At 43.0% G+C, this 20270-nt stretch overlaps 1 protein-coding gene and 1 pseudogene across 6 annotated transcripts in view; one reads left to right on the top strand and one right to left on the bottom strand.

Moving 5' to 3' along the window:
• Window positions 1-20270, bottom strand: part of dlg2 (discs large MAGUK scaffold protein 2) — a 652656-nt gene that overhangs the window by 149974 nt on the left and 482412 nt on the right. The gene's annotated exons all lie outside the window — the stretch shown is intronic.
• On the top strand, window positions 15822-15961 carry LOC116974778 (annotated as a pseudogene).

Genomic DNA, 20270 nt, shown 5'->3' with positions numbered 1-20270 from the left:
ATTTTAATGTAAATTATGCCCCCAGACCGGCATATTAAAAGAGACTGGTGTTTTGATAATGCTAATTTCAGTGTATCCAATCTCAAGTGTGAATTTATTCAAATAGCTTTCTTTATTTTCTTGATTAAATCTATCATCTGATTGATTTATTTGACAATTCAAGCTGACCTTACAGTAGAGAAAGGAAATACATTTGGACAGATTTAGTCAGTTTCTTTCAGTTTTGTATAAATGAATTGATTAGCTGAGTGCATTATTCTTGTGCAGCTGAAGGTTACTGGGGAACAATACATTTTTTCAGAGATACAAGCAGATATGAGACAGAAACTTTAACATTACAAACTACCAGCATTATTATAGAAACTCAATTGACTTAATTTCCACCATGTGGAATGAAATAATTTCCATGATATATCCAAAGCTATGAAACAGTGAAGAACATTCTATTGGGGCCGCACTATGGAAAAATGTCTAATACATATAAACTATATAGGTAAATATAATGATAAAACACTCATTAGGATAAAGTTTAATTAAGTAGCAAGGAACTGCAGATGCTGGTTTAAATCAAAGAAAGATACAAAAATCTGGCGTAATTCAGCGGGTCAGGTAGCATCTCTGGGGAAAAGGAATAGGTGACGTTATGGGTCGAGCCCCTTCTTCAGACTGAAGACTTCAACTCCCTTTCCCATTCCAACATTAACATTTCTGTCCTGGGCCTCCTCCATTGCCAGAGTGATGCCAAACACAAATTGGAGGATCAGCACCTCATATTTAGCTTGGGCAGCTTACAACCCAGCCGTATGAATATTGATTTATCTAACTTCAAGCAGCACTTTCTCTGTCCCTCCCCCACTCTCGCCATCATACTAGTTTCACTGTCGTCCTGTTGATTTTCATTGTCTGAATAACTCGTTATCACCTAGCCAACAGCCAACAATGGACCATTGTGGGCCCCATACTTCATCGTTACTTTTTTGCTTATCTTTCATTCATTTGATCTATATCTCTCTACATCCCTGTCTATATCTTATTTCCCTTTCCCTTGACTCTTAGTCTGTAGAAGGTTCTCGACCCGAAACATTACCTATTTCTTTTCTCCAGAGATGCTGCCTGACCCGCTGAGTTACTTCAGCTTTTTGTGTCTATCTAAAATTTAATTGACCACAAATTAAATGCTATTACAGTTGGATGCCCAATAGATTATTAATGCATGAATAAGGAAGAATATATTTGAAATCTAATGCATAGAGAATTCACGATATATTAAAAAACGTTATAATTTGCAATGAATTGTGAACTATTCTTTCATTTGCTGATGATTGATGTAAACATGACCTAATATTGAAATGGACATTTTGAGCTACATGTTTGTGACAGCTTGTTTATTCTACAAGATTGAGTACAATCCCACTGACCGGCAGCTCAATAACAACAAATGCTTCAAAATCTTCATTTTAATTTATTTTCTAAATGCTTTAAAATCTATTTTCAAGTGAATACTAGTCTTTAAATCCATGGCATCTAGCGATGAGCCATTATAGTTTTTGCAGAAAGAATAATAGAATATCTTTCAAGATTGCATTGATACAACACAGTTATGGAAATATTGTGTGTTGATTCTTGTGATACAACATGGGAAGTAAAATGTAAGTAAAACAATAAATGTTAACGAGTATTTTATCTTTACTATTCACATAGGTTGAGCAGAGTTGGACCAGAGGAGAATGATTAGACCAAAACAAGGGTGTTCAAATGAAAGTAATGATCAGGTAAGTTGGATAGAGGTAGAACAGCAAAGAAAGGAGGCGAGAGGAAGGAGGAAAGAAGAAATTCAGAAAGCGAAGGAGGTGGGTGAAGAGAGTCAATAATTAAGGAAATGTAGAGAGGGCAACGTATTTGTAGAGGAGTTGGAAAAAAAATGCAGACGAGGACAGAGAAAAATCAGGTGGAATTAGTGATTTTGTCAGAATGGCAGAAAATAAAATGACGCAGCAGGAGATTTGGAGATCTTCAATGTAAGTCCAGTTGAAAGACTGCGTCAATGGATGTGGGGATGGTAATAATTAAGGGAAAGGAATGTAGAAATGTTTGAGGATATTTAGTTCTTCGCGGTGAGATTGCTGAGTCAGACATCAAACACTTTTAATCCTCAATCTTTACTGCTATATTCTGAAAGCTCCTTCCACTTCGAGCCTATCACACCTTCTTAATGCCTTGCATTATATGAGTCACAGACAGCTGTGGAAGCTATGCCTTTGGGTATTTTTAAAGTGGAGATTGACAGATGCTTGATTGGTAAGGCTGTGAAAGGTTGCAGGGAGAAGGCAGGAGAATGTGGTTGAGAGGGAAAGATAGATCATCCATGATTGAATGGGGCGTAGACTTGATGGGCTGAATGGCCTAATTTGGGTCCCATGACATGGATTTATGCCTGAATATCAATTGCACAAAAATACTGGAATCTATAAAAATTGCAATGTTTGCTTAAAATACATAAACATCTGTATAAATTATTAATTCTAGATTAAATAAGTCTCTACAGAACCCTTTTCATTGTGGCTGTGGTACCTCACTATACAAATGCTCTGCAATTTGACACAAAAATAAAATTTCCTAAAAAATCTGAAACAAATAATCATGTAATCATGGCATATTTATTACCTTTTGACGTACAAAACACTCACACTACACTCACATTTATTTTATCTTTTATGACAATTCTGTGAAACCAACCTTTCAAAACTGCTCACTCATGAATCTCTTTGAACTCGCCATTTACACATGTCATTTTAAGTGCAGCCAAAAAATTTTTTTTTTTAATTCACAATTTCTCCTTACTGAGGCATAAAAATGTATTTTCTGCACTTCCGAATGCAACTTTATTGGCACCAGAATGATCCAAAGTGACACTCCCACAGGAGCCTAAAGTGATAGCTGCAATTTAATATTTGTTCATAAATACCACCATTTTGCTTATGTCAGATAAACTAATCTAATTTTAGTTATGCTGTGTTTTACATTTTGACATGCTTATGAGTTTTCCAGGAAATATCATCTTAACTCATTGATGGAACAATTGCAGTAAATAGTTGTAATTTGTTCTTCCGAGAAGTTCTGGCCCAGATGATAAACTTGATTACAAACGCACTGAGAGCTATTGTGGAAAATGGAAAAGGTGCTTGGACTATTTTGAAGATTTAATTTATTCATGGGGTGTGAAACTCTATGGTGGGGCTCGCTCTCATTGCCCATTCCTAAGAATATGGGAGCGAGGCTTCCATCTTGCATCTCTAAGGTCTCTAAGGTGAATGTTCGTTCTACCACCATCATGATGGAGAATTTCAGAATCTTCAAGCAATGATGATAATGGAATGGTGACAAACATCCAACGAAAAGGAGGTGGGGGGGGTGGTGAATTGAAGAGAAACATGGAAGTACTGCTTTCATGTCCTTTTAGGTGATAAGGCTTTTGTGTTTGTCAAATAAATTGAGCAAAGTTGAAAGGGATTTATTTGGCCAGTGGCTGTAATCTAGTATGTTTGATATTAACATAAAAGGACCTGAGTTTACCCATCCTTTTTTAGGTGGGCTAGCGTTAAAGTGTATATAGTGCGGCAAATATCAGACATGGGCTGCCTTAACTTGTTAACATGTTGTTGTAGCCACATTCCATATGTTCTAATCAGGATGTTGGCTGCAGATGACTGCTGATAATTAGGCAAGATGGGGAATGGGGTTCTGAGAGAGCTTTGGCGATGGACAGTGAATGGCCAGCACAGAAAACCAAAATTTTACCTTGTGAAAAGCTTAAGCCCCTGTCCCACTTAGGAAACCTGAACGGAAACCTCTGGAGACCTTGCGCCCCACCCAAGGTTTCCATGAGGTTTCCGGAGGTTTTTGTCACTCTCCCTAATGGTCGAAAGTGGTTTCCGCGTAGTCGAGCTTCTTCTATGTTCCGGCCATTATTCCAAAAAATTCAAAACCGGCCTCGACTAAAAATAGGTTGCCGTTTTAAAAATCGGTAATTTTTTTGTCAAAGTCGGTTGCGATGCTAGTTGAAGGTGGTTACCGGAGGTTACAGGTAGTGGAAGGTAATACCTCCCTGGTGGAATAAAACTGTGTGAAAAAAAGGTTAATATTAACATAAGCATGTGACCTCTGTCACTCCTGGGCGTGCTCAATCATAGTTGCAGAGTTCTTTTAGCAGAGAAAAGTTTGTTTTTCTTATAATATAACCATATAACAATTACAGCACGGAAACAGACCATCTCGGCCCTTCTAGTCCCTGCCAAACACTTATTCTCCCCGAGTCCCATCTACCTGCACTCAGACCATAAACCCTCCATTCCTTTCCCGTTCATATACCTATCCAATTTATTTTTAAATTATAAAATCGAACCTGCCTCCACCACTTCCACTGGAAGCTCATTCCACACAGCTACCACTCTCTGAGTAAAGAAGTTCCCCTTCATGTTACCCCTAAACTTCTGTCCCTTAATTCTCAAATCATGTCCACTTGTTTGAATCTTCCCTACTCTCAATGGAAAAAGCTTATCCACGTCAACTCTGTCTATCCCTCTCATCATTTTCAAGTCCCCCCCTTAACTTTCTGCGCTCCAAAGAATAAAGACCTAACTTGTTCAACCTTTCTCTGTAACTTAGTTGCTGAAACCCAGGCAACATTCTAGTAAATCTTCTCTGTACTCTCTCTATTTTGTTGACATCTTTCCTATAATTTGGCGACCAAAATTGTACACCATACTCCAGAAATGGCCTCACCAATGCCTTGTACAATTTTACCATTACATCCCAACTTCTCTACTCAATGCTCTGATTTATAAAGGCCAGCACACCAAAAGCTTTCTTTACCACCCTATCTACATGAGATTTCACCTTCAGGGAACTATGCACAGTTATTCCTAGATCCCTCTGTTCAACTGCATTCCTCAATTCGCTACCATTTACCATGTACGTCCTATTTTGATTTGTCCTGCCAAGATGTAGCACCTCACACTTATCAGCATTAAACTCCATCTGCCATCGTTCAGTCCACCTTCCAAATGGCCTAAATCTCTCTGTAGACTTTGAAAATCTACTTCATTATCCACAACACCACCTTTCTTAGTATCATCTGCCTACTTACTAATCCAATTTACCACACCATCATCCAGATCATTGATGTATATGACAAACAACAATGGACCCAACACAGATCCCTGAGGCACCCCACTAGTCACCGGCCTCCAACCTGACAAACAGCCATCCACTATTACTCTCTGGCATCTCCCATTCAGCCACTGTTGAATCCATCTTGCTACTCCACCATTTATACCCTACAATTGAACCTTCTTAACCAACCTTCCATGTGGAACCTTGTCAAAGGCCTTACTGAAGTCCATATAGACACCATCCACTGCTTTACTCTCATCAATTTCCCGAGTAACCTCTTCAAAAAATTCAAGAAGATTAGTCAAACATGACCTTCCAGGCACAAATCCATGTTGACTGTTCCTAATCAGACCCTGTTTATCCAGATACTTATATATATTATCTCTAAGTATCCTTTCCATTAATTTGCCCACCACTGACGTCAAACTAACAGGTCTATAATTGCTAGGTTTACTCTTAGAACCCTTTTTAAACAATGGAACAACATGCGCAGTACGCCAATCCTCCGGCACCATTCCCGTTTCTAATGACATTTGAAATATTTTTGTCATAGCCCCTGCTATTTCTACACAAACTTCCCTCAATGTCCTAGGGAATATTCAGTCAGGACCTGGAGACTTATCCCCTTTTATATTTTTCAAAAGTGTCAGTACTTCCTCTTCTTTGAATCTCATAGTTTCCATAGCTGCTCTCCTTGTTTCCCTTGCCTCACAAAATTCAATATCCTTCTCCTTGCAGAATACCGAAGAAAAGAAATTGTTCAATATCTCCCCCATCTCATTTGGCTCTGCAGATAGCCGTACACTTTGACTCTCTAATAGACCAATTGTATCCCTCATTATCCTTTTGCTATTAATATAGCTGTAGAAATCCTTTGGATTAATTTCACCTTACTTGCCAAAGCAACCTCATATCTTTTTTTAGTTTTTCTAATTTATTTCTTAAGATTCTATTTACATTCTTTATACTCCTCAAGCTCCTCATTTACTCCATGGTGCCTATAATTATTGTAGATCTCTCTCTTTTTCCGAACCAAGTGTCCATTTTCCATTGATATAGATTATATATATAATACAATATAGACCTCATATAGGTCTCCTTTTTTTCCAGCAGGGGGCCCACAGTTTCCTTCAGCTCATTAAACAGCTCAGGAGTGATTCGTAGAAAGTTTTTAAATGCAGACAAATCCTCCTCTTGCAGCACATTCATCAGGTTATCATACTGTCCAAGCATCAATCTTCTTTGCAAGAAGGGCTTCACCCACTGACACCTCTTCTTCTGCTTCCTCTTCACCCTTGTGCTTTCCCTTCTGCCTTTCTTGAAAGGCTGATGAAGCAAAAGGGCTGCTGCTGACAGCAGTAGATATACTTTTAGTAACATCCACCTAACTTGTTCCTTCCTTGCTCTCATGGTTTAGAATGATTTTTTTTTAAAACCTGGGAGGCTTTTATTGCAAGAAAAAAAAAACTTTTCTCTGCTAAAAGAACTGCAACCAGGACTGGCCTTGGGGGGTGCGAGGCCCAATTGGGAAAACTTTTCATAGAAATATAAATAAATAATTATAAATGAGTCTCGTGTCGTGAGTAATATGACAGTCAGTCGGCTTTTAAAAAAAAATCTTAAACTGCGCATGCGCAGATTGTTCTCTCCGTAAAAATTAAAATAAAAATAAAAAAAGTAAAAATTCAATTTTCCCACGGCTTCCAAATCTCCTTCTTTCTGAATTACTGAATGGGTGGGGGGTGGAGGGTGACGGCAGGTGGAAAGATGGTGGGAAAAACGGGAGCACACAGGGACAAGTTGAACCAGTTGTCATCTTATTGAATGACAATACTAGTTCAACTTATCAAGGGACCAATTCGGGGGAGAATTCCTTTCACAGTGTGTGGGGAGTCCAGCCAGGGGTAAAGTTGCAGGGAGGGCAGGAGCATTGAGAAGGAGGGGGTCGGGTTCATGCCAGTAACTCACTCACTCACTCACCGCTGCCGCGGCGCTCCAGGCGCTGAGCTACCGCATTGTGGCCGGGGAGGGATGCATCTCGCCTGGCTACGAGCGGCCTCCGTCACCGGACAGCGGAACCGACTGCCATCTCAGCGCCTTCTACCGGCCCGCTCACCACTGACAGTGCTCTCTGTCTGAACAGTGAGGGGACCCGCTCAAGAGCAAAGATCATAGAGCGGAGTGGGTCAGCGGGTGATGGATAACATCACAGCGGGCGGTGGAGCTTACTCCTGTTTCAGTGCAAACAAGGGATCAATTGAGGTTACTTGCCCTGACATATGGAGTAAGCTCCACCACCCGCTGTCCTGTTATCCATTGCACGCTGACCCACTCTCGAGCTGGATGATCCCCGGCCGACCCCCTCCTCCTCAACGCTCCTGCCCTCCCCACAACTTTACCCCTGGACAGACTACCCACACACTCTGAAAGGAACTCGCCCCCCCCAGCAGCGCTGTCCTTTTACAGCCGCTTCCCACTTTGGAGCCGCAAGGTAATATCTTGCCCAAACTCAGTTATATCTTTCTATCTCAATAAATATCACAAAATATGCCATTGTTTCAGCCACATTATGACAAAATATAGTCAACCCATCCCAGAAACAACAGTACTTAAAGAACATTTGTTTTACTAATTTACGAGCATGTACCATACAGAGTCCGTTGATCCATATCCAGCAAAATGTTGTGATAATTGCATAAAAGGTGTTATTGTCTAAGAAATTTGGTGTGGAATGATAATCCAGCTCAGTACTCATTTAGGCAAGTCCCAAGCTATAGATACTTTTCCCCCACCCCCAATCCCCCACGCCCGATCTTCATTGAACCTATCATTTGACCAATCTTTTACTCAGCTGCTGTAACGTTTCCTTCCTATCAAAATCTCTGTGTAGCATCTCTGTCCCTATCTTCCAATTCCCACTTTGAAATAAAATACAACTTTCGACTTAAAAATTTCACAGCAGGATCGCTATATCAATGCAAATATATGTTTTTTTATCCTAGCATCCCCCCCCCCCCCCCTTACCACCACACAAGAAGCGTAACTTGAAGCGTTTGCATTTGGAGAAGTTCAATATGGTCCAGGAATGAAAATTAATAGCTATGAATCGATTAACAGCGAGCTACAAGGTGAGATTGAAACACCTGTCAGGGGGCTAAGAAACAATCCTCAGTTGACGCCGTATTGTTTTAAGTGAGCATTTTGCAGCGACCTCACCTGGTTAAATATTCTTTCCACGGAAATCTCCTATTTCACTTTGAAATTATATTCATTTATAACCGTTTGTAACATCAGTAACCACCTTAATGTTTGTGCGTTTAGTACCGGGAATGCTTGTAACTATTTATTGTAATGTACTGTATCTTTAAAACAAACTATATCAACCAGGTGTGAAAATTACACTGAATCGAACGATGATTGAAAATGCGTGGGAATCGACTAATCGCGATCCTGCTGCAAAATTTAAGTCGAAAGTTGCAGGGAGTCAGATAGACTGCGCAATGACAGGGGGGGGGGGATCCCAGTGGGATAGTGAGTCATTGCCTGCGTACAGCGTTCCCACATCTCTCTTCTCCACCAAGCAAGGCACACGCCTCTCTCCCCTCCGCCCTCTCCCCTCTTCCTTCCCTCATCCTCCCCCCCTCTCTAAAGAAGGAGGGAGAGGGAGGGAGAGGAAGAGGGGAGGCAGTGAGAGGTAGGTAGAGGGAGATGGGGGGCAGAGGGATATCTAAAGGGTAACTGGTTTTGGTCTCCAATCACCTCACAAAGGGCAGCCAACAGTGGTGGTGAGGCAGAAGGGAGAACTCTCTCTCTCTCTCTCTCCAATTTTCTCTCTCTCTCTCCCCCCCTCTCTCTATCTCGCCCCCTATCTCTCTCTCTCTCCCCCTTCCCTTTTTCTCTCTCTCTCTCCCCCTCTCTCCCCCCTCTCTCTCCAATTCTCTCCCCCCCTCTCCCTCTCTCTCCCTCCCTCTCCCCCCTTCCTCTCTCACTCTCCAATTTCCTCTCTCTCCCCCCATCTCTCTCTCTTCTCTGTCTCTCTCCCCCTTCCTCTCTCTTCTCTCTCCAATTCTCTCTCTCTCCCTCTCCCCCCCCCACTCCTCTACCCCCAGCCACGTTTATATCTACAGTTCACTCCACGAGTGTGTGTGTGAGAGCCGAGCAGTGTTTCTCATTCTGACTCTGCTCCGTGACCTGCTCGTATTGACAGTAATCGTGTCCAACTCTTAACTGAAAACGTGCGGTTTGCAAACGGAAAATCCCCCCTCTCTCTGTCTCTCCACTGTCCCCCCCACACACACACAGTCAGAGACACACCCAGACACACACGCAGATAGAGACACACACACACAGCCACAGAGACACAGAAACACACACACACGTACAGAGTCACACACACACATAGACAGACACACAGATACACAGACAGACACACACACACACACAGACAGACACACAGACACACACACAGACTGACAGACAGACACACACACACACAGGATTAAATCCCACCCGTACCCCGGCCTGGACATTAACCCCGACACCAATGTTAACACAGACTCAAACCTCCAACCTGGTCTGCTGTTGTACCGGCACCGAACGAGTTAACACAACCCCCAGATCTGTTTATCCACAGATTGTCTCCCTCTCGCACTTATCCGGCCTGTTGTCTTTCGTTTCTGCTTCAGGCCTTTTAACTCTACCCCCCGACCAAGAGTGGGCCGGTACGCTGTCGATTTCATACAAATCTGACCCTTTCTACCCCCCCCCCCCTCACTCACACACCGCCCGCCTGCCTGCTCCCGGCATTTATCGTTGAATACTCACGGCTGAGTTTGCTGTGGTGCTGGGGCTTGCTGCCCTGTTTGCACCTGGACATGGTAGTCTGGCGGGGGCTGTGAGACTCCCACACCCCCCCAGAGGCTGGTGCTACCCCCCCCCCCCCTCCTCTCCTCTGTCCCTACCCCCCCGGTCCAGACCAGAGTCTCGGTCGCTCCGGCAGCAGCGAGTCAAAACACAATTATATTTACTGAGGATCAGAGCATCGATGCCAAATTGTATAAACACTTGTTAACTACTGGCTGTTAACACATCGTTTGTGTCTGATGGCCGTGCAGCGATTGTTATCCATGTTCGTTCTGTAAAAAAAATCCGTATGGCAAATGTTTTTTTAAAATCTTTATTTAACAAAGCAAATTTGTATTTCCATATGAAATACGGAAAATTAACGCGGGGCTCAATTTGGAAAAATCAGTCCAATAGGCCTAAAGCCAGCCCTGTCTGCAACTATGATTGAGCATGCCCAGGAGTGACAGAGGTCACATGCTTATGTTAATATTAACCTTTTTTTCCACCCAGTTTTATTCCACCAGGGAGGTCTTACCTTACCACAGTGGCCTTACCACCACCTGCAACCTCCGGTAACCACCTTCAACTAACATCACAACCGGCTTCGACTAAAAAATTACTGATTTTTAAAACGGCAACCTATTTTTAGTTGAGGCCGGTTTTGAATTTTTTGAAATAATGGCCGGAACATAGAAGAAGCTCGACTACGTGGAAACCACTTTTGACCATTAGGGAGGGTGACAAAAACCTCCGGGAACCTGATGGAAACTTTGGGTGGGGCACAAGGTCTCCAGAGGTTTCTGTTCAGGTTTCCTAAGTGGGACAGGGGATTAAGGCTTGTCCACAATTTTTTTAATGTCCCTTATCCAAAAATAAGCTGCCTTCCATTCTATATTCCCATCACAGGAATAATTTTAATATATCTACCTTTTCAATTCCTTTTATTATTTAAAATACCTCTGTTTAATCATCACTCAGTCCTCTTGACTGAAGACAGCATAATCCATGTATATTAAACCTCACAATTTAACACACTAAGCCCTGGTATAATTCTGATATTCCCCCGGTCTTCACTCAGGTCATTGCATTTTTCGAAAGGAGCAGTGCCGAAGGTTGAAAATTGTGTTCCAGATTAGCAAAGCTGAGATCAGAAGTGTGAGATCTTAGCTATTAAGAATGGATGAACAAGCTGGATCTGTTTTATTGAAAGGAACAGCCAGGGGATTGATCTAATAAAATAATGGTTTGATAGGGTTAGGCGGGAGGGGGGTGGGGATGGAAATACTTCTTGTGGTGAATAAGAGGAAAACTAAAGGCCAGCAGTATAAGAAAGTCATCAGAAAATCTAGGACAATTCAGCGGAAATATCTTCAATAGTACAGTGCGAGTATCTAACCTAGTACCATAGGAAAGTGTTGGTTGCAAATAATATTAATTAATTTAGATAGAAACTATATAATATGACAGATTTAAGGGCCTGTCCCACTGTACGAGCTAATTCAAGAGTTCTCCCGAGTTTCACCTGATTCGAACTTGGAGAATTACGGTAATAGCCGATCGTAGGTACTAGGTGCTCTCGTGGATATTTTTCACGAGTCTTCACGAGCTTACCGCGTTTCCCGAGTACCTGCCGTTAGCGTTACAAGCCGCTAAGAGACACCCCGAGCTCTGACGTACCCGCTACGTACATTCTACGCGCTTACCACGAGTTTGATTTTTTTTTTTTAACTCGGTAGAGCTCTTGAATTACATCGTACAGTGGGACAGGCCCTTTAGGAGTACATGGTTAAACTGATTGAATTAATGAGGTTCTATGATAGTATGGGTGGAGCACAAATGGCAGAATGGGCAGGATTGGGCAAATGGCCTTGGCAAATGTGTGTTGCATCTTGTATGAATTTCAAACCTTGGGGAGAAAAAACTTAATCAGTCGTTTTGATTATTTTTCATATCTGTGGGCCAAACTTCACAATATGATAACATGGTTACCAGTCATAAGTCCCAGTGATACATGTCCCTGAGTGATTTGAAGCTGGTGAAGTGGCACGCATTTTACTTGCCCACTTACATGACAGATTGGCTGTCGGGACCAGGATTTTTGATTAGAACCACTGGTAAGGCTGAATTAGTCAGTTCACTCCGTTGCGGGACCCTGTTTGGATCTAATGACGGAGCTAACGTTAGTGGGGAAAGCCCCCATTAGATGAATCTGAGACCTCAAAGATTTCAATGGGATTTATAAGCTTTCATAATAGATGCAATGGGAAAGGTAGATTACTTCCATAAATCAATATTTTAGTGTTTAAATTATTTGTTTGTTTGTAATTTCTAGTGCTCCTGCCTTCTTCAATTCACCAAAATGTCATCCATTCCTTCTCTCCACAGATGCTGCCTGTCCTGCTGAGTTACTCGAGCATTTTGTGCCTATCTTCTTCAATTCTCTCTTCAGTTCCTATGTTTCTGCCACGTTACTTCCTGACTTCGAAAAAATCCACTTTTCAGACAGTTTCGGTCTTTGATCCCAACCATTCACGTACTTCACCCACAAACAATCTCATTTTGTTAATGATCCATTTTGTCCTTAACAACATAGGAAATGGAAGCAGGAGTGGACGAAGTAGTCTGTTGAGCCTGCACCACAGATCGTGGCAGAATTAATCTTGGACTCAACATTTCCTCACTCACTCCCTAAATCTCTTGTGGTTCAAATTTCAGTCTTTTTTTTGAACATACAAATAACCCTGTATTCCAAATTGATTTTACTTCGGAGTCACGTGAGTGATTCCGTGAAGAAGCCCCACCAGTCCGCATGCGTGTCATATCGTCGTTCACATGGCGAAGCACCGGACTGGCAGGCAAGTCACTCCGGCCAGCGGTAAGTTTAAACCTACAGGTAAGTTTTTAATACTTACCAGGTTGTGTTTTCTTGCAGGAACCTCTTCTTACAGAGGTTTCCTGCTGGATGTTGTAGCGCAGTCCGGACGAGCCGCGGGAAAACCGGCTTTGGGATGTGGGGAGACTCCGGTCCAGACCGCGGAACGTGGGTAGCTGGCAGACGTTGGGTACGCTACTCCAGCCGCTGACAAGGCAGTCAGCAGCTTCCAGACCGCTGGGGTTCCCGTGGAGGGGTAAGTCCATGAGAAAAGCGGTATCAGTGTGCCGACTGTGAGCAGCGTGGCTAATTCTGTGGGCAGGAAAAAACATTTAAAAGTAAGCCCGTGGAGTCGGGCCAGGAGGATTCTCCTCCCACTAGAAACAATGTCTCTGGACGTCTGGTAAAGATGGAGCACCTGATGGAAAGGATGTTCCATCACGACATGCTCCAGGAGGAGCTTTATATCCGTAAGGTCACCCCATGGGCCCGTGGCAGCAGCTACTGGTAAGGTCTGTATAGGGAAGATCAGCTCCATGAAGAGGAGCCTTATATCCATGGGTCTTCTTGGGGGCCCATGGCAGCAGCACCTGAAGAAGGGCAGCATAATGTCTCTTTCATGGAGGTGAGCTTACCAGGGCAGTTTTGTTCCGACCCTGAGGTTGGAGGTATTGCAGAGCATACCCCAAGGCATAGAAACATAGAAACATAGAAAATAGGTGCAGGAGTAGGCCAATCGGCCCTTTGAGCCTGCCCCGCCATTCAATATGATCATGGCTGATCATCCAACTCAGTATCCTGTACCTGTTTTCTCTCCATACCCCCTGATCCCTTTAGCCACAAGGGCCACATCTAACTCCCTCGTAAATATAGCCAATGAACTGGCCTCAACTACATTCTGTGGCAGAGAATTCCAGAGATTCACCACTCTCTGTGTAAAAAATGTTTTTCTCATCTCAGTCCTAAAAGATTTCCCCTTTATCCTTAAACTGTGATCCCTTGTTCTGGACTTCCCCAACATCGGGAACAATCTTCCTGCATCTAGCCTGTTCAACCCCTTAAGAATTTTGTAAGTTTCTATAAGATCCCCCCTCAATCTTCTAAATTCTAGCGAGTACAAGCCAAGTCTATCCAGTCTTTCTTCATATGAAAGTCCTGACATCCCAGGAATCAGTCTGGTGAACCTTCTCTGTACTCCCTCTATGGCAAGAATGTATTTCCTCCGATTAAGAGACCAAAACTGTACGCAATACTCCAGGTGTGGTCTCACCAAGACCCTGTACAACTGCAGTAGAACTTCCCTGCTCCAATATTCAAATCATTTTGCTATGAATGCTAACATACCATTCACTTTCTTCACTGCCTGCTACACCTGCATGCCTACTTTTAATGACTGGTGTATCATGACACCCAGGTCTCGTTGCATCTCCCCTTTTCCTAATCGGCCACCATTCAGATAATAGTCTACTTTCCTGTTTTTCCACCAAGGTGGATAACCTCACATTTATCCACATTATACTGCATCTGCCATGCATTTGCCCACTCACCCAGCCTATCCAAGTCATCTTGCAGCCTCCTAGCATCTTCCTCACAGCTAACACTGCCCCCCAGCTTCATGTCATCGGCAAACTTGGAGATGTTGCATTCAATTCCCTCGTCCAAATCATTAATATATATTGTAATTAGCTGGGGTCCCAGCACTGAGCCTTGCGGTACCCCACTAGTCACTGCCTGCCATTCTGAAAAGGACCCGTTAACTCCTACTCTTTGCTTCCTGTCTGACAGCCAGTTCTCTATCCACATCAATACTGAACCCCCAATACCGGCATGAAAGCCAAGAAGGGCTGTTAAGCCAATAAAAAGAGCTCCAGCATGATATGCTCAAGCAAAAGGAGCTTTATATCCGTGGGTCTCTTCGGGGGCCCATGGCAGCAGCACCTGTTGAAGGGCAGTCTGGAAAGAGCTCCTGATGGAGAGGATGCTCCATCACGATATGCTCCAGCAAGAGGAACTTTATATTCTAAGGTCTCCTCGGGAGACTCTGGTAGCAGCACCTATAGAAGGACTGCATGATGTCTCCCTCTTGGCGGAAGTGAACGCACGGAGTCAGTTTGTTCTGACTCCGAGATCGGAGGTATAGCTGGTAAGCATACTACGAGGCAGGGGCCTGCGGCAGCACCTGTTCATGGCTGTCTACGAATCCCCCTCTCTGTGGAGGGGAGTGCGAGTGGTCAGTGTAATGTCCCTGTCGCACTTAGGAAACCTAAACGGAAACCTCTGGAGACTTTGCGCCCCACCCAATGTTTCCGTGCAGTTCCCGGAGGTTTTTGTCAGTCTCCCTGTCTGCTTCCACTACCTGCAACTTCCAGCAACCACCTGCAACCTCCAGGAACCGCACGAAAACCTTGGGTGGGGCGCAAAGTCTCCAGAGGTTTCCGTTCAGGTTTCCTAAGTGGGACGGGGCATAACCGACTTCAAAATTCTAAAGTACGTCTGTGGAACGTACTGGAATAAATGCGTATGGATTAAAGGGAGTCCTCGCAAACGAAGGGGGCAGAATACCCGGAAGGGGCTAGAGTTCCCCTCATGCTATAAATGCCGGGAATGAACAACGCTTCAGGGGTGACATTAAAGACAAGCCGCTGAACCTTCTCTTGAGGTAAGACCTATTCAACAGGTAAAACCTGGATGAGGAAGCAAAAGCTGTCGGACCAATCGAGGTACCAACAACGAGCAAAGCTTCATTGTTGCGGCAACAACACACCCCACGCCTTCGTTGGCACTTCACTGAAGTGGTGGCAGCATGAAAGTTGGACAGAGGTCTTAAATCCGAGACCCAAGTCGGCCTCAGAAAAATATGGGACCATCTACAAGTTGGTAATATTTACACTTGTTTTGTACTAATGATAATGATAACATGTGTTTAGTTTATGTGTTGTATGAAAATAGCATTTCCCTTGATAAGGATGGAAGGGGTCCTAGTGGCCTTACAACACACAAATGGTTGGCATCTAACCATGTAAAGCTGCACAATACTAAGGTTCCAAGCACAGAATTGGGCCAGATTTGTCTTTACAGGCAAGCTCAGTATTATGTCCAGAGTTGTCTTTTGAGGCAGGCTCAATATTATGGCCAGGAATGGCTTTCGGGACTGGCTCGAAAAACGGGCCAGAGTTGTAGCTCGAGCAGGTACGGAATTCGCAGGCGTGGCCTGTTTATTGTGGAAAAATGCAGAATGTCGTTTAACTCGCATGTGCAGTAAGATTTTTCTCAAAATAGGAAACATCGCATCTAATTTCCTTAGGATGCTCCCATTTACAGATATCACCGGAGACATTTTGAAAATTATCTGGATAAGGCAATGATAAAACATTGCAAAATGGGTTAACTTCAGTTCCCAGGTTATTTACCAGTTTACTAAAACCGATGCTTGGACTGCTCAGAGCTCAAAAACATTTGTTATGTCTTGTCTGGAGGATATTCTAATGCTGTATGTTGTTAAAATCAACTGTTTCAGCCTCAAACTATGTTTAAGAAAATGAAGGTGATACCAATTAGATTTATTCATCATTGGGATTTACTTTTAACTATTAATTAGCCTGTGACTCCGCCCTGGGGTAAGAGTTTGGAATTAATAGGCGCCTCGAACAATCTTGTTGTGATAAAACAGCCTTCTATTCATAAAGTATAATTGGCAATATAGGGGCTGTAATTCTGCTGTGCAAAGTAGTAATCTCTCAAATGCCATGTAGATCTTGTGACAGACCTTATGCTATTACCAGCTGAAGCTACCAAGGTCATTATGGTAGACGAACAGTATTCAGCGTTGCTCCAGTAATCTGGTCAGTAAAATTTCAGTTATATTATAAACTGATGGGGCTCTAAGGTGGAAAATTATGAATGCCATCTAGTTCAGAGGCGGAGGAGATTTGCATCAATTAACAATTATTCAGTTCTTGGTATGAACTACCTATAGACACTAGGTGCATTCTATAGGTTAAAGGGTTATTGAGTGAATATGCATAATCTGCATGCTCAAACATTAAGTTGATCACTATGGTGGTGGCGTATGTTAGTCACATGGGCGCGATCAAGACAGAATAGCCTGTAATAATTTACCTAATCTCAATTTACGTTGGAATATCATCACGTATAATCAATGACAACACACAATGGGTGTTGGATCACAAAGCATTTAATGAAATTATGGCTCAATGGAATACCGAATTGATATGTTCGTTTCCAGGCTCATTTACCGGTTGCAAAAATATGTGGCATAACAGTGGCAAAAAATACACTCTCGCTACAAGGAGAAAGAAGTTATGTTTGTCTCCCTTCATTTTGCCTTATTAGTCGGGTCTTGCAATAAAGTCAGCAAGATCCCACTCTAGGTTGTCGTTCTGTCTGACTGGGCTATGCAGCCATGCTTCCCGCTTTGTCGTGAATAATAATACAACCTTTTATGGTTATTCTAAACATAAAACTTGCTGGTTCAGCCTGTGTCTCGCGAAACCAGCCTCTGCATGATAAATCAATTATTGACATAGATTCTGAGTAGACCGCTCCTGCGGCTCGGATTGTCAGACCGATCCATGTATGTGCTCGCTGCAAAATGCAGGGATAGCACCAAGAAAGGTGCATTACATTTCCTCTCCAGGAGATGTGAAGTGTTTGTTTAAATACTTAAGTTACATCTAATACGGTACAGATAACTGACGGCTTGGACTTCGTTTTCAAATGGGTCTTTGACAATAAAGTAAGTTATAGGACCATTAACTGTGCCCAACGTGCTTTCCCATCATATTTGCTGCAGAAAAAGGGATCCACTCTGTCGGATTTAACCCTCTGATATCAAGTTATAAAGGATATCTTTCACACAAGTCTCCCAGGACAAGCACAGGGCAGTATGGGATATTGATGTGGTATTAACATTACTTCACCAGGGGGCTCCAGCTACATCCTTAGCTTGGCTCGGCTCTCATAAGGTAGTTATCCTCATGGCGCTGGTCAGCGCAACGGGTTCAGTCACTACATATTGTGACTGGATAGGATGGTTACATCTGCAAATAATATTATATTTTAATGTTTAGTTAAGCAGAGCAGACATGAAGTCTCAAACTAGTTTCATGGCATACCTCATGAACCTTCGGTTATCGTCACACATATACAACAATACGTCAAGGTCACAAAGAGCTTAGAGGCTCTGAACTAGCAATGTTTGTTAATTACAAAAAACTTTATAAAAAGGTATTGGTTTGGACCATCCCCAGGTGGTTGAAACAGGGTTTGGCTCATACAGGAGTAGATAGTGATATATTTTTCGAGTCTCAATCCACCAGGGCTGCTACAACATCAGTAGCAAAGGTTATGTACGTTCCACTGGACAACATCCTGGCGACTGCAGGATGGGCGAACGAACTTCTGAACATTTCATAATAACCTAATGCCAGACCAGGGGTATTTGCCAATTCTATTTTAGGTTCTGTGGTTAATTTACTCTCGAATTATTATTTATTCATTATGAATGTTTCCCTCATCTGTCAATGAAGCAGCTGTGGTTGTGTAGTCTCGTTTCTCACGGCATTAAATCACAGAGCTTTGAAATCTTCACGGAATAACTCACGTGATTCCGAAGTAAAATAGTAAGATTAAACGAGCTTACCAGTTTGAAGTTTGATCTTTATTTTAGGAGGAGTTAAGGTGAGCGATTACGTGCCCACCGCTCTCTGCCCTCTCTTATAAAGTTCACTCGGTAGTTCTAGTCTTCTCTAAGTCTTACTATGTTACTTCGACTGCTGTTATCTGTGATTTCACACCGCTGCTTTGAAGATTGCCACGCATGCGGACTGGCGGGGCTTCTTCACGTAATCGCTCACCGTAACTCCTCATAAAATAAAGATCAAACTTCAAACTGGTAAGTTCTCATTTAATCTTAATATTTTAGTTTCAAGAGAGTCAAGAGTGTTTATTGCCATATGTCCCAAAATGGAACAGTGAAATTCTTACTTGATAATTCTTATATGAATGAGATACAGTGCATTCAGAAAGTATTCAGACCCCTTCACTTTTTCCACATTTTGTTGCGTTACAGCCTTATTCTAAAATGGATTCAATTATTTTTTTTAATCACCAATCTACAAACAATACCCCATAATAAAAAAGTGAAAATAAGTGTTTAGAAATTTTTGCAAAGTAATTAAAACGAAATAACTGAAATATCACATTTACATAAGTATTCAGACCCTTTACGCAGTACTTTGTTGAGGCACCTTTGGCAACAATTACAGCCTCAAGTCTTCTTGGGTATGACGCTACAAGCTTGGCACACCTGTATTTGGGTAATTTCTCCTATGCAGATCCTCTCAAGCTCTGTCAGGTTGGATGGGAAGCGTTGATGCACAGCTATTTTCAGGTCCTTCGAGAGATGTTCGATCGGGTTCAAGTCCGGGCTCTGGCTGGGCCACTCAAGGACATTCACAGACTTGTCACGAAGCCACTCCTGCGTTGTCTTGGCTGTGTGCTTTGGGTCGTTGTCCTGTTGGAAGGTGAACCTCCGCCCCAGTCTGAGGTCTAGAACGCTCTGGAGCGGGTTTTCATCAAGGATCTCTCTGTACTTTGCTCTGTTCATCTGTCCCTCGATCCTGACTAGTCTCCCAGTTCCTGCCATTGAAAAGCATCCCCACAGCATGATGCTGCCACCACCATGCTTCACCGTACCTATGGTATTGGCCAGGTGATGAGCGGTGCCTGGTTTCCTCCAGACGTGAAGCTTGTAATTTAGGCCAAAGAGTTCAATCTTGGTTTCATCAGACCAGAGAATCTTGTTTCTCATGTTTTTTTGGCAAACTCCAAGGGGGCTGTCATGTGCCTTTTACTGAGGAGTGCTTCCGTCTAGCACTCTACCATAAAGGCCTGATTGATGGATATAGTTGTCCTTCTGGAAGGTTCTCCCATCTCCACAGAGGAACACTGGAGCTCTGTCAGAGTGACCATCGGGTTTTTGGTCACCTCCCTGACCAAGGCCCTTCTCCCCCGATTGCTCAGTTTGGCCGCGCGGCCAGCTCTATGAATCGTCCAGGTGGTTCCAAAGTTCTTCCATTTAAGAATGACGGAGGCCACTGTGATCTTTGGGACATGCAATGCTGCAGAAATTGTTTTATACCCTTCCTCAGATCTGTGTCTTGACACAATCCTGTCTCGGAGGTCTACGGACAATTCCTTCGTCTTCATGGCTTGGTTTTTGCTCTGACATGCACTGTCAACTGTGGGACTTATAGAGACAGGTGTGTGCATTTCCAAATCATGTCCAATCTATTTAATTTACCGGTGGACTCCAATCGAGTTGTAGAAACATCTCAGGGATAATCAATGGAAAAAGGAT

This window comes from Amblyraja radiata, chromosome 6 (assembly GCF_010909765.2).
Source record: "Amblyraja radiata isolate CabotCenter1 chromosome 6, sAmbRad1.1.pri, whole genome shotgun sequence".
Taxonomy (NCBI): Eukaryota; Metazoa; Chordata; class Chondrichthyes; order Rajiformes; family Rajidae; genus Amblyraja; species Amblyraja radiata.
Note: the sequence above shows the minus strand (reverse complement) of the source record. Positions and strands in the feature narration are given on the sequence as shown.